The 13,230-nt window shown below is 32.4% G+C and overlaps 1 long non-coding RNA gene across 1 annotated transcript; it reads right to left on the bottom strand.

Annotated features, from left to right (window-relative positions):
• Nucleotides 1-422: 422 nt before the first annotated feature.
• Nucleotides 423-2,964, bottom strand: LOC149845807 (uncharacterized). Its single transcript, XR_016430475.1, has 2 exons — nt 2,869-2,964; nt 423-834 (listed from the first exon to the last, which is right to left on the bottom strand). It is a non-coding gene; the product is annotated as an uncharacterized LOC149845807 (long non-coding RNA).
• Nucleotides 2,965-13,230: the final 10,266 nt, after the last annotated feature.

Here is a 13,230-nt window from a genome sequence, read left to right as displayed (position 1 = left end):
CAGGAATGTTAGAGACATTGGGGTTAGGAACTGTTGCCCAACATGAAGGAGTTCAGTTTGAAGAACTCCAGCAAAGTGAAGGCTGAAGTGACGTATCAAATTCTTGGTTATTGATGAATGCAGAAAACCAACTCAAAGTATTTGATCCTGGTGGTAAGTGATCAAGCAGGTGACCTCTGATTGGTAAACCGTCAGATGCGTTGCTTGCATCCTACCTTCATCGGCTGCTCTTTTGTGCTTCAATTGCACAAACACAAATAACTATAATTGTTACAATTAGCAACCTGATTACTAATCGCAAGGATATGTTATTCAAGACGTATGCTCTGCTTTAGGTTGACACTTCATATTGCCATCTATCCACGAATGTGCCTCCGAACAATTATGAATGGAATGTTGTTTCAAACAGTGACAGCATGACAGTCGAAAAAGCCAGCCAATGTGGCAACTGGAATTACTATAGACTCACTACAGATAATCCTACCTAGCTGTCGCAGCTCCTTCTATCATGCAGACACACCAGGCAGAACCTGCCATTGCAAATTCATTGGAAGCATAAGGTTGCTGCAAGCTTGTTTTGCAGTAATATTGGCAACAACTTCTATATTTTACAACAGAAAACAATTTGTTCATGCATATCAAACTCCTATTATCAATCACTGAAAAACTGCAACCAAGCACACATACACAATTCTGACAAGTAGTATCCTTGATATCCAATGCTGAAATGCCACCTTAGAAGCAACCAATACTTTGAGCATCATTATGAAATATGTAAAATATGTTAACCTTCAAGAGTCTGTACTGCTTTAGCCCTTGTGCTCCTGCACTACACTGTCAGCAAAGAGAAGAAACATATGGGAATAGACAACATTATAAGTAAAACAAAGCCCCTAGTTTTCTGATTTTGAAAGTGTGATGAGTTATTAGGATGTCTCATATTTTATTTGTAAGGACCTAGAATTTTAACCCAAAATTTAAACACATTTTTTTTAATGTGAGGTTTTATGTATGACATTGCCTTAACCAAATTAAGCTCTAAGGAGTCAGCTTGCACAAGCACCAGCGTTTAATAGCTCCTTGTAACCGAATTTATGAAAATACTACCAAAGACAAATCCAAAAGGCATTGTTTTACTGAACTAAGTTCTAAAGAGACAGCTTGCGCATAAGAGCTCCTAACCAAGAGGAGCTCCATAGAACCTAGATCAAGAAAGGAATTACCTTAGCCAGATATTTTGGTAGAAAACAACAGAAGAACTTTTCTTTTAAAAAACAGGTTACAAATCTTTGGCGAGTCACAAGTAATTTGAACACACATGGGACTGGATCATAGTCTCTTGGACTTGGGTCCATGTCCCAACTCAGAATCTGGTTCCAATCTAAGGAGACCGAATTCGAAACATCATAACTATCATAGGATATATTCCTTGCGCTAAACCACTCACCATTAAACAAACAAGCAATTTAAACATAAAGTTTAACCATCACAAAATATTTAAAGTTCTAAAGTCTTAATCTACTTCCTAAGACTATTGGGCCTTGATCAGAGTCTGGTTCATTGGTCTCGCCGTCCTTGCACCCCGCCATCGCAGCTACTCCTTATCTGCAGAGTTCAATAAATATGCACTACAAGAATATGGGTCAATAGCAGCAATTTTTGTCGTCGCTAGTGCTCTCTTTGTCGCTGCTATAGGTCTACAATGGCGACAAAAAGTGGTCGTCTAGTTTTGGCCTTTATTGAGTAATAACGGCGGGCATTTATAGGTCATCGTTAAAAGGTACACCCCAATAGCGGCAACTTAACCTATAATAGCGGTGTCCCTATAACGGTGACTAAACTACAACTGCGACAATTAAGTCGCCATTATAGAGATAACAACGAGAATTAATTCCATTATATCTTATAACAACGAGAATTAATTCGACGTTGTTGGCCTATAGTGGCGACTTTAAGTTGTCGTTATTAGCCTATAGCGGCAACCTTAAGTCATCGTTATTGGCCTATAGCGGCGACTTTAAGTCACCGTTATTGGCATATAATGGCAAAAATATAGATATTTATTGGCCTATAGCGGCAAAAAAAATTAATAGAATAATCAGTAGAGCAATCCAATCGTTATGATGCTAGATTTAAATGTAAAAATTGATCTCAAGAGCTACAACTACAAGCAATACCATGGAGCCAGGATTCCAAGCTTCCATTAGGAACAAGCTCATAACAGAGCAGATGTTGTGAAGAATCAAAATTCATGCATTCAAGAAATTTATATCTCCAACTTTCTTTGAAGAGAAAATTTTCACATATTCATGTATTTGAAAACAGATCAAGCAACACCTCCAAGATTGATGATCTAACCAAAAACATAAATCATGCCTGGTTTACACAGTAAATTAACAGCAAAGTATTCTTGAAGTTCAAACATCAATTACTCACACCGAGAGCATAATTGACATCCAACTTGGCGTCTTTCTTTTGCTCACATCCCCTTATCTTCCTCAAGGATAAAAATGTTGAATATATGGAGCCTTGGGAAACACATGGTGACATGGCTTTCTGAGTAACTCCATAGTTCTTTTATCCATTCTTTTGATGAGGAGGATTCCTAGCTTCCAATATATCCCAACAGGCTCAATTTTCACAGCATTATGTCATAAATGCCTAATTTCAGATATATGAGTATGACACATGAACTTTAAATAACAGTGACTCCTTCACAATTTCTATAACCTGCCTTGCATAAAGTTTTCAAATCTAAGGTATCGAAAAGAAAGAAGTGCAACACAAACTGCAAAAACAAGAACGCATGATATAGAACTAGTTAGACCGTTCTCAAGTGCAAAAAAATCCAAAGATGTGAAAACATACCAGATTCCTTGAGTGGCTAGCGGTTCTTCCCCTTATTGAGTGTGGAAGTGTAAATAACTAGCATGGATATGACAATAATGATCAGGATATCTGAACCTATGCCAATAATAAGAAACAAACTTTGGTGTTTGTTTCCATCTCCAGATAATATTCCATTGGAGGAAGAAGGGAAAGGTGGAACTACAAGTGACATAACAGAGGCTGGAGCTGAAATATCTGATTCAGCAGAAAATACATTAGTAGAAAAGCATAGAATTTGCAAGTCCAGAAGGTACTCCACTTTTTAGATATCATCAAATATATAATTGGAATGAATTTGAGAAAATGAAAAGCAGGAAACGAAAACCAAAGGATGCCTGTAAACACACAGCAATTTTGTAGAATACACCTACTGTTTTTGTACAGCATCAGGTACCAGATTCAACTGAAACTAACGGGTCTAATGCAATGTATGATGGATAATTAATTCCTAGAGACTCCATCCTGGCTGGTGCCCAAATGGAGATGTAGGATCCACATATAGCATGTGTATGTGATCATATGCAGGCCTTTTTATGGGAATAGGATTCAACAAACATAAACATTTCTTGCTCGTAATAAACAAGATTAAAATGATTTCATATTTCATATATTCCAAATTTTTAGCAAAACATAAAGCCAAGATAAGGGCCTTCACAAGTCGGTTACAGTGGAAAAAAAGCATTAAACGCAAACCTGCGATAAAGCTCCTAGCTTCAGGTGGTGATAATCTAAGGACAACTTCCTTAAGATATAAAGTTACCGCGGAGAAGAAGAATATGTGCTTGAGGTAAATAAGAGAAGATTATCTACAGCTTACGTAGTCAAGAAACAACCACCCTTTACCGCGGAGAAGAAGAATATGTGTTTGGGGTAAAGTTCCGGCAGAAGGTCGCCGGTTTTCGGCGACCCCTGGGTCTGCAAAAACAAAAAAACAACAAAAGATAAAAAAACAGAAAGGAGGAGGAAGAGAACCCCAAACCTTCCTCTCGTCTGTCGCCGGATTCAAACCCCAAACCAAAATCATTCAATTCCACAAAAAAAAAACAGAGAGAATGAATAATGCAGCCAACTTGTTCTCCCATACTTCATTTGATCACTGACCAGATCAGAATATTAGTACTGTACAAGGAAACATGTCATGGACGACAATATTTATCATCGGCAATATATGACTTATGATAGTTAATAATATCAACTACGATAAATATGGTCGCCCGTGTCGTCGGCCCTGTACGGTCATTTATATTACTATTTTTGACGATATTTATATATCATCATGAATCCAAAAATAAATTTGATAATATAATATGGTCTGTATTAAACGTTGGCTCTAAAATGTTGTCGGTAATCAGAATTAAAAGCAATGATATTTAGTTAAGCCGATGATAAATATAGTCCGTGATATTTTATAAGTCAACGATAATTATCGTTGTAGCGATATTGAAAAATCATATATGTTTAAACAACCAACGTTAAATATCATCAGTTATAATAATTAAATACAATGATAAATATCATCGAATAAATTTAATACCACTTATGATATTTATCAATTTTCCTATTAAAGTTGATGGTAATTACCATCGTATTTATATTAAAAAACATATATGTTAAAAAGATAAAAAAAAAAATATTATCGGGTATAGATTAAACTCGACGATAATTATTATTGTATATATATTGTAAAGTCATATATGCTCAAATAGCCGACGATAAATATTATCGGTTATATATAAAAAAATCGATGATAAATATTGTCGCTAGTAACATTGATATAGTTGACAATAAATATCCTCAGCAAAAATCTCATTTTTTTAAAAAATTATATTTTTAATGGCGCAGTTTTTGCATGGATTCATGAGAATATGAATAGAACTTTCGTATAGTTTGATGAAAAATCGCACAATTAAAAGAAAAATCGCATGGAATCATGCAAACTTGCATAGAACTTCTGTATAGTTTGATAGAAATTTGCAAGGAAAATCGCATTAAATAGTGCGAATATGCATAGAACTTTAGCATAGTTTGATGAAAAATTACATAATTAAAAGAAAAATCGCATAGAATCGTGTGAATTGGCATAGAAATTCTGTATAGTTTGATAAAAAGTTGCTCGATTAGAAGGAAATGTACATAGAATTATGCAAATTTTTATAGAACTTCTACATAGTTTGATGAAAATTCACATAATTCTTGAGAATTTCACATAGAATCGTGTGAATTTTCCTCATCGATTATTATAGAACGCATCAATTATTATAGAATACTTTAATTAGTATAGAAAAATATAACACTTCAAACTCTGCTATTACAGAACACTTCAATTCAAATTTTAAAATTTCCTCTTATTATAGAAATTATTTTTCAATTTAAATAACCAATCATATATAATTGAAAACAGTCCATAACAGCAAGTATTATAACAATTTTAATAATATACATTAAGAAGTTCCATCGATAATCAGTAAGATATAAGAATGCGCAATATATCCTCAGACACAAACATCTTATGTTTGCTCAATAGAATATTTTATATTTACTCAATCTAAATAGCAAAAACAGAAAATAAACTTCAATTATTACAAACCCCAAATCATCAATCAAACACTAAAATATATCATGAACTTTTTTTCATTCATTTTATTTTTATCAAAGAAAAAATAAGGTCAAAGCTAAATCATCCAAATCCACACTTGCATAAAAAAAAATTGAACATGAGGATCTCAATGAAATGTGAACAATCATAGAACATAGAAAACAAAATTATATATTTAGTGAACAAACCTTAGCAGCTAACTACGTAAAGTTACATGCATAAAGGAAAAGTTATTGGCATTATAATATCCTTTAGCTGGTATGAAAAAATACTAAAACGCTAGCATGTTATTATTCAAAGATGAAATTCTTTAATAATACCTTTAGCTTGAACTTCGTGATTGCTCTAAAATCATTGCAACAATTTTGTCAAAATGCGCCAGCCTAGCTTTCATTCTCTCAAACAGCGTCAGCCTAGATTTCATTCCCTCAAATTGTGTCAGCCTACCTTCCATATTAACCATCGTACCCTTCAAGTTGCCCAACTTTTCTTTGGTGGTGCCGAACTCCTCTTTGGTGGTCGCCAATTCTTTCTGAGTTGATTCAAGCACATGCCTAAGGGCATTATTTATCGTATTGATAGAAGATGATGTTTGGGTAAGTATGGCACAACTCCTCATGCCTATGATATAGTCAGGTCGTGTACCAAAAATATCTTTAAGTATCACAAAATCTTTCATATTAGAGTCATACGATGGCAATTGTGTTATCTCATGTTGCAACATGAACGTATACTTGAATTAGTTATAGTCAAAACACATATTTACATATACAAGACTATGAAATGATTAAATTACTTATATAATTATTGAATGCAGTATTGCTCAAAAAGTTATTATTAGCATTTGTGTGGGTTGATCTATACATCTCAATCAACCCAATTTCTTCTCCTAAAGCATTTCTCTAAACATGAGAGAGCAAAATTAAGTTTTGATTTATAGTTATATAGAAATGAACCGATCTCTCTAACATGAACAAATTTCTATCATACACCTATGAAATCAAATTATTATACCTTCTCTCTTTAATGTCACACATGATTTTACCCCACTAGTATGACTGACCTCCAATCAAGTTCTATTGGATTTATTTCTTTCACACTTAGCCTGGATGAAATGAAGATCAATTATTATAAAATATATATACCGACTATATATATCTTCTAATAGTTAGTTTACCATCCATTTTGGATTGTTGAATAATTTGTTGCACATATCCTCCCACCACGCATTAGAAATATGCTTTGGAACATTCGCTATGGTTTCATCCTTAGTCACATATCCCTTATAGATATTGTTGTAATTATGGAGGATCTCACAATAGGCTTAAGTGAACTGAACATTCAAGACTATCTTATCCTCTGATTGATTCATGTCCAAAATGAAATCGGGCTGAAACATTTAACAAAACAACTACGAGATGAGAGCCAATACACTTTGCTAAAATAGAAAAGATAGGTACTACTACAATAAGGCATGATACTTACCACTATCAAGTCCTATAAGCCACAATAAAGCCAAAACAAGAGTAACAAAAGCACAAGATGTAGACATTAAACAAACATCAAAAAGCATGCAACTGAATATAGATGATAGCAGACATCAGATACAAAGTATATGAAGAGAAAGAAACATGTTTTTGTGAGAAGGTATACATGCCCCATCAATTTGGATCATCAACAGAGTCTCCACTTAAATCAATGGCATCTTCCTCCTCCTCATCAAAGTATGTCTCCACGAGCCTATTGGTTGAACTTTCTGAAGTAGTATTTTAAAAAGATATTTTTCACTAAAAGATTTGAAAAATCGTCAACCAAAAATATAAAAACTAACTTTCCACGAATGTGGCAAGTACGGGTTGAATCCTTAGGGAACGGGAGAATACTCAAATTAAATCTAAGAATTTTAATCTATTAATATCATAAATATTTATAATTAATTAAAACACTACAACTATGATTAAATTATAAACTAAAAACAAAAATTAACTCTTAATCTGGTTGCTAAAGTCTTCTACAGATAGCCAGAGGCATTTTCATCTTTTCACCACAACTGCATTTGCACTACCAATATGAATACACCTTTTGACATGTATTAAACTTGTCAACCTAAACAAATAGAAAATAAAAGTCAGTAAACAATTCAATAATTAATTCTAAAAATTACGCTAACACTAATTCTAAAATTAATTATCAAATCTAAACAGCAATTAAACTAAAAATAAACTAAAAAGATAATATCTAATTAAACTAACTAATTAGATTAATTTTAACTAGGTTAACTACTGTAATTATACTAACTAATAAATAGAAAAAAAATAAGAAAAACTATCAAAAATTAACTATTTAACAAAATAATTGTTTTGCCCTCGATATAGTGCAAAATTTAAATTTGATAGGTTTTCAAAAATAAATTGTTTGAAGGGGCAAAAAAGTCTGAATTTGATGAAATTTCTTCTGTTCTATTTCTGACAGATTCAAAAATCTGTCAAATTTTACAAAATTGAAAAATTCATCAAGAAGTTTCGGATATAAGCATTTCAAATCTGATAAAATCCTGGAAATCGTTTATCTCAAAATTTAAAAACCCTAAAAACCTATTTTTAAAAAACGCTTAAAAATTAGACCAAATCAACTCCAATTGAGTTGTTTTTTGGTCAGTTGATAGTTAACACACAATGAAGAGAATAGAACAAAAATTTTAGAAAAACTCAGAAATAAATGTACATAAAATAACAACTGCAAAATTATGCAAAATTCGGTTTTGTAATTCAGTGCACTATTCACTTCCACTAATTCAATACATGCACTATTAAGTTAATATACATGCAATAACAGCCATGCATACCTAAGACTAACTAAAAATCAGTAAATGAAATCAATTAAACTAATTACACAAACATAACAAGAACTTAAACAACTTAATTCTAAATTAAATCTAAATTACACATCATAACTGAACTACATTCAACTAAAATACAATTAAGAGTTAGAATATTCTAATTGACTAATCTAATGCAATAACTTAATATAAGCTAACTACTTAACTCAAAAAAGAGAATTGAATTTAAAACTAACTTTAAATTAAAGTTAAAAACTAACTTAAACCTAACTAGGGTTAGTTAATCTAATTAGGGTCTAAAGGGGAAGGTTATGGGTTTGACTTTGACATAGAGGCTCATGCCTCCCTAGGTGGACCCCACTTAGAACTAACTAAATGTTAAAATGCAATGAATTAATATCCAATATTGGATATGAAATGATATGCACTAAGCTACATGCCTAAATCAAACTTACTAACTTAGCGAATATGCGATACTATATTAATCTAAATACTTGAATAAGGAAAGGCATAAAATGAATTAGCTACTTTGGCATGAGGTGGGGCCCCTGACATACTTGCCTTAAGGAGGGAATAGGCTGCTCCAAAGTCAAAAATCGCCAGCCCTATTGGGCCCACACAATTTTTGAATTGCTATAAATCTTGATTGCCAAATTCAGATACTTCCCAAAGCAAATACCAAGCGATTTTAGAAATAGATTTGAAACTCAAATCTATTTCTTAAATTGAAAGGAGGGAAGGATTCTCTCTTGGCTGGACTCTTAAGAGAGGTCAACACTTTCCTCAATTGAGTTTCATGAATTTGGAACCCCACTCACTTACCCAAAATCGCCACTTAGTTGAAAGACCAAAATTGCCCTTTACTTGAAATCTCGAAATTGGAAAATTAATTACATGCAATATGACATACTCTAAACTATGCAAGACCTAATTAACTAATGCATGGGCAATGTTAAATTGAAGAATGTGTGTAACCTTACCAAAACAAAAATTAATAAAACTAAATTAGCTAATTAATGGGTAATACTTACCAAAACTAAAATTCATTGAACCTAGACCCTAAACACGACTTTCCTAAACCTAATGACACTTACTAAAAGTACTTAAGACCACGTCTGGATCAGTAATGGCTGCCAAACCCTATGTGGAAGACGACAACACAAAACACACTAAAAAAATGATGGCTATAATTACAAAGAGAAAAACGATTTCTATTAAGCCAAAATTGAAACACTCAAAAATGAATTTCCTAATTACCTTAAACCACCACTAACGTGACTATAGACCATTAAAACACTGAATTAACCCATTGTTCTATGCAGCAAAAGACAGACTTAAGACCATCTATAGCACCAAAATCGGCTAGATTAAGTCTAGTTGATTTTGTTCAATTTGGCAAAAACTAAAAAAATGCAGTGAACTAACACTTAAACTAAGACTCAGACTTGATCTTAGGGTACTGAAATTACACATTACAGATAGTAGTTTGCTGTAAAAAAAAATAATAGTAATAATATATTGGGTATGACTCAACACGACAAAGGGGAATTGATCTATGCTAAAAGAACGGGGAAGAAGAAGACTAACCTCTAGGGTCATTCGACAAGGGAGGGGTGAGGTAGAGCAGTCAATGGAGCCTGTAGAACACACCCAACTTGTTCTTCAATGAGATGCAACCTCTCCTTGAGTTGCTACACCCACTTGGAAGCCGGTTTGTCAAGGGTTCGAAGAAGAAGATGAGGACCATATGGAGAGAGACGGCCAGCCCCATTGGTGTAGACGACACACCTCCGAGGCGAAGCTCCACGTTGTGTGTATCCCTACAAAAGAGAAACTAATAGCACTTCAAAGAATTACAAAAACATGGATGAAATAAGAGGAAGAAAATATTACACACGCTCGTAGGGAGGGGCGTGTGGTAGAGGGAGAGAGAGAAGAAAGAGAGAAGAGAGAGAGAGAGAGACAGTTTTCTAGAGCATCCAAAAAATGCCCAGCCTATTTTTTTCTAACTATTTATATTCTATATTATTGATTAATTCTAAGAACTACCTAATTAAAAAGTTAGTTTTAATAAAATTGCTAAACTACTTAGTATTTGCAACTTGCTATCAAAATGAGTTAGAAAGAGGGGGGTTTCAGAAAATATCATTGAAAAATACTTTGGGTACGTGGGTTTATAGATATTTAGGGTTTGGATCTAGTTCAAGATCCAAATTAGAGCTCTTGGGTCAGAACTGGATCCAGTCTACCTCGAAATCTAATCCAAAACCCTAAAAATATGATATTTTCCTTGTTTTAACTCTGATTTGAGTAAAATTTGAGTTGAGACCTCTTTATATCTAAATACATCAATGCATGGGTTCTAAACCTTTAAAACATGTGAAAATGCATGAATTTTGAATAAGAATGATGTGCATTTCATGCATCATCACCTATATACGCTTTTTGTCTGGACCATCAAAAGATGTGTCATCGTAAGTCTAATCTTCCTTTATTTTCACTTTATGATGGATGCCTATTGGGTCAATCTGTATTTCAATCAGATTGATGCCATCTCTATGTAATGGTGACTCTTCACCATCATATTGAATATTTAATGAATTATCATCTTCATCATCAAATTCAATATCATGACCATCCTTGGTGTACTCATCTGTTAATTCTTCTTCGTATTCACTTACTACGTCAGAAACATCGTACGTGTGTCTTGAAAATATTTTTTGCACCATATGCCAATCGCTGCCCAATTTGGAATCGGGAAGGTAAAAACATTATGCAGCTTGACATGATGAGATAAATGGTTGATTATCATACTATGTCTGGGATAGATTCACACGTATAAAATAAGTATTGTATCTCATTCCCATATGAGACTGAGTGTCAAACCAATCACATTTGAACATAATTATTCTATGTCCTCTTATATAGAATAGAGCATAAACATCTGTCAGAACATATATCATTCTTGCATGGAACAACAACACCAGTGTTTTGGCAATGATGATATTTTTCACAATCCTTTGTATGAAACTTATTCTCATTCATGATACAATCCGAGAACTTGAAGACCTCACAATTAGGGCCATATACAAGAGCATATACTTATTGACTAACCTCTCATCCATTTGGCTAACATATGTGAACCTTAAACTAAGCTTCAAACTTCTCTTGATGCTTACGTTCAACATTTGTAGCAGGGCTGTCTTGCAAACTTTTTTTTATGTTCATTGCATTAAAATAGATAAGATATGGAAAACAACAAAACTATATATGCTACTCACTTCAAGAAGATAAAGGAAAAATGTACCTAATGTAATCCTAAATTTTCATGCAATCATCTAGTACATACCATTAAGCCCTATCTAAAAAAACATCATTCAGTTGTACGAATTTGGAGGCTTCTAACCCATAGACTCGTTGAGAGAAAATAGATAAGCATGTAAGGTTCTCAACCAGCAAACCATCATAGTTATACTCTTCACGATTATGTCTTGTTTCAATTCCATATAGATACATAGAACAAAAAGTCAACTATTCATTTAATATATATGTCTCTGCAATTGATCCTTTTAGATATGATTTGTTCCTTATGAAACACTTAAGTTTTCCAAGATATTGTTCATTTGGATACATCCAACAAAATTGTACAGGTCCTGTAAGTTTAGCCTCTCAAGGTAAATAAACTGCTAGATGCACCATGATGTCAAAGAAAGATGGTGGGAATATATTTTTTAATTTACATAAAATCAAATATATATCGTCTCTCATGTGGTTAAGACATCTACTTTCAAAGTCCTTGCACACAATTCTTTGAAGAGTATGCCCAACTCAAATAAAGTATGAAAATTTTGTTTGTTGATAAATTCACAAATTACAAGCAGTAAGTGTTTAACGAAAACATAATAATCATGACTCTTTATTCCCACCATCTTACCATCGTCAATGTTCATACAAGTATCAATGTTAGATGCATAGCAATCAAAAAAATTTACCGCTTTCAGTCACCAAAGGCAGTCATTCTTCTTGGGTCTACCAATATGAATACTACCACTGGCATATTTGCAAACATACTGTAAAACCTGCAATTTTTTTATATTTTACGAGAAACAATAGTGAACTTAAGGCTAAAATATTATTCAAAATTAAGCTAAAAACTTAATTATAATTCAAGTATTAATTGAGATTCAGAATAAATTTCAAGTTGAGAATTTATTCTGACTCAAGGTTTTAATTATTATCAGATTTAATCTGAGTTTAAGTTGAACTTAACTGAAACTTAATTTGAGTTTTAATATTAGTCAGGATTCAAACTAAGTATATATTTCAATTTGATGTCTTATTGAATTTTGATTTCAATTTCTAAAGTTTTATCAATTTGAATTTCAATTTAGAAATTCAAATTTAGATCAGATTTAGATTTGGATTTAATAAATGTCTCGAATATTATAATTAGATTTGAGTTTGATTCGAATCTAAATTAAGACTTAACTGAATGTTAATTCCAGTTTGAAACATACAGTAATTTGTATATTTTGTTGAATTTGAAATTGGAACCTTCGATTGAATCTAGAAACAATACCTTCGAATTCTTTAAGATATTTTTAATGAATAAAATAATAATAATGATGAATTTTATGATAAATAAGTGTAAAAATATAAATTATTCTAAAATGAAATATAAGAAACATCCTATAAAAAAATTAAAGTTGATTCGGGTTTATTTAAGTGAAATTCACATTCATAATTGAATTTTTTATAAAGATAAAATTTAATAAAATAACTGATAAATTTTATCAAAATAAAGTCGAATGGGATTTCAGATGAATTTAGGATAACTCGATATGTATGTAATGTGAATTCAATAAATTTAAATTTAGTTTGAAATCTAATGTATAAAACTAAAATA

This window comes from Nuphar pumila, chromosome 2 (assembly GCF_984573655.1).
Source record: "Nuphar pumila chromosome 2, dmNupPumi1.hap1.1, whole genome shotgun sequence".
Classification (NCBI taxonomy): domain Eukaryota; kingdom Viridiplantae; phylum Streptophyta; class Magnoliopsida; order Nymphaeales; family Nymphaeaceae; genus Nuphar; species Nuphar pumila.
This window is presented reverse-complemented; position numbering and strand designations above follow the sequence as displayed.